Source organism: Austrofundulus limnaeus, unplaced genomic scaffold (assembly GCF_001266775.1).
Source record: "Austrofundulus limnaeus strain Quisiro unplaced genomic scaffold, Austrofundulus_limnaeus-1.0 Scaffold7, whole genome shotgun sequence".
Classification (NCBI taxonomy): Eukaryota; Metazoa; Chordata; class Actinopteri; order Cyprinodontiformes; family Rivulidae; genus Austrofundulus; species Austrofundulus limnaeus.
The window spans coordinates 137,861-140,254 of record NW_013952409.1 but is presented as its reverse complement, the minus strand read 5'-3'; the positions used below and the strand labels follow the sequence as shown (position 1 = coordinate 140,254).

The 2,394-nt window shown below is 39.2% G+C and overlaps 1 long non-coding RNA gene across 1 annotated transcript in view; it reads left to right on the top strand.

The window, feature by feature from the left end:
• The first annotated feature begins 316 nt into the window (after positions 1 to 316).
• The window catches only part of LOC106535186 (uncharacterized), a 4,271-nt gene continuing 2,193 nt past the window's right edge, over positions 317 to 2,394 (top strand). Inside the window, exon 1 of the long non-coding RNA XR_001312415.1 lies at positions 317 to 406. This is a non-coding gene — a long non-coding RNA (uncharacterized LOC106535186). The remainder of the gene's footprint in view (positions 407 to 2,394) is intronic.

Genomic DNA, 2,394 nt, shown 5'->3' with positions numbered 1-2,394 from the left:
GCAGTGCTTATAAGGCTGAGTTTCACCTGAAACTCATCAGACTGAAGAAGTCTCTTGGACGAGAGACGAAACGTTTCACTAAAGAAGAACCCGTCCAGAGGACCTACTTATTTTTTCTTTTAACGGGACAATCCATAAAACCTGACAGGAACCTATTAAAACTTTTAAATGTATTGCTGTGAACACAAACACCAAAGCTGATCCAGATTAGTGAGTCTGGACAAACCTGCTAAACTTGCTAACACACCCACTCTGTTCACGTGAGCCATAAAACAAGTCAAGACTCTTTTGTTCATAACAGCCACTGTATGTGAGGGTGAAGGTTCCCTACACTCCTCCGAGGAAAGCCATCTCCGCAAAAACAGGAGATTCAAGCTGACAAGAGAGGCAACTTTGAAAGCAAAGGGTAAGACCATTACTCTTTTTCTCTTCTCTTAATGGCTTTCCTTCGCTTACTTTCCAAGTTGCTTTCATGGCTGAGGAGGGTTATGGAATTTCATTACTCATGATTGAAAACCAATGAAGTTTTGAAAGCAGAAAAGGTGCATTCAAAAATGCCAGGATACCCTCCAGATCCCAGCAATCTAATTTACTGTCAGTGTTAATAAATGAAAGAGCCACCGGATGGCACAGATAAGTTGTTATTTCACCATCAAGGTTATCACGTATTATCTGATAATGTCTGTGGGGAGCAATTGTATCTGACAGTTAAAACAGAAGGCCTCAACTTCTGGCAGGAGTGATGATCGTCAGTGCGGAAGGATTGTTAATGTGTCAAATCAATGCGACTTCACCCCATGAAGTGTTCATAAAGGGACTGAAGATTAGATTGCGGTGCTAACGAGTCARTCGTGTGAAAGATTTTTTTTTGTAAAGTTTCTCCTTGTAATATCTCAAGTTGTCCGTTGAAAAACACGGGGAAGCTTATTCTCAAAATCAGGAGGGTGCAGTGACCATGTTAGGAGACAGATGAGTTGCTGCACAGTGAATTCAGATCATGTCATCAACAGCGTATCTGTTCATGTAAGAATGCTACCTGGCCAGATGCTAATATACGCAAAACAAAAAAATGGAAATGACAAACACACCCTGTGTGTGCAGTGGATGACAATGAACTATTCACTTGAAAGTCGTAAACAAAAAAACAAAGCAAAAAAAAAAACTAAAAATAAAACACAATGTGATTGGCTATGCTATGACATGTCTCGATTCAGAAGGCGGTGTGTCATCATTATGTATTATTTGCATGTTCTCCTCGTGCTTGCTCCGTTTTCTCCGGGTACTCGGATTTCCCCCACCCCCAAAACGTACAATATGTTGCCTTCAGGCCCAGGCCTCACTTGAAAAAGAGATCTGAGATCTCAATGGGACTTGCCTGGTAAAATAACAGTAAATAAATAAATAAATAAAATTATCGTTTATTTATAAAGCACAATAAAAACCAATGTGCCGTACAGGAACACAAAATACAAACAATGAACAAAATACAGTAACAGATTATACAATAAAATCAAACAAAAACAAAGGCTGGCCTAATGAATGTGCTCTTCAGGCTCAAATGCCTGTTTAAACCGATGAGTTTTTAAGTTTTTATTAGTTTTAACTGTAAAACTAATACCGATGCATCTCAATGTGTCGTGATGTATCACGCTTCGAACAAATCCTGAACCTAGAAGTTCTCAAACTTAAAAGAAACAAAAATTATTTTTCTCTGCACTTGTTCTTAAAACAAAATTGTGGGAACTGTGATAAAAAAGAGTCAAAATGCTGAGTCGTAAGATTCTGTGGAAATGGATATCCGTGCATCATGTGTCGCCTATGATTTACACTGCATGTGGCTCCGCTCTGCACATTTTAGTATTTTGCTGTTGGTGCYGTGTGATCTATGTAGACGGATTCTGCACTTGCTTGGACATCTGACAAAAACAGAATCAAATCTAAATGTGGCGGATGGTCGTGCGCACGCTGCCGCCCTGCGGATGCACTGTAAATGTCCTTATCGATTATAATGGGTGCTGAAGTGGACAGACCATAAACTGGAGGTTGGAAAAGCCTGACCCTTGTCRTTCTTCACAGTTCTGCTCAATTCTTGTTTCCCTTCTCTGCTCRGTCTGGGATTTCTCCCATAGACAAGGATTTCTCTGGTAGAATTTCAACCGGACCAATCAGTGAGCAGAAGGAGGAGTTGTGAAAGACGATGATTTTCTGCACCCTTTTATTCTGCCTGTAGTTTAACACTGGCAGCAGAGTTAGTGAATTAAAGGGATCCCCGATTAGTTGTAATATTAGACTTCATATGATAAACATATACTTTGTAAAATAAAGACTGTAAAAATACTGTAGGATGTTCAGTTTTTATTATTTTTAAACTAAAAGTTAAAAAATATATTACAC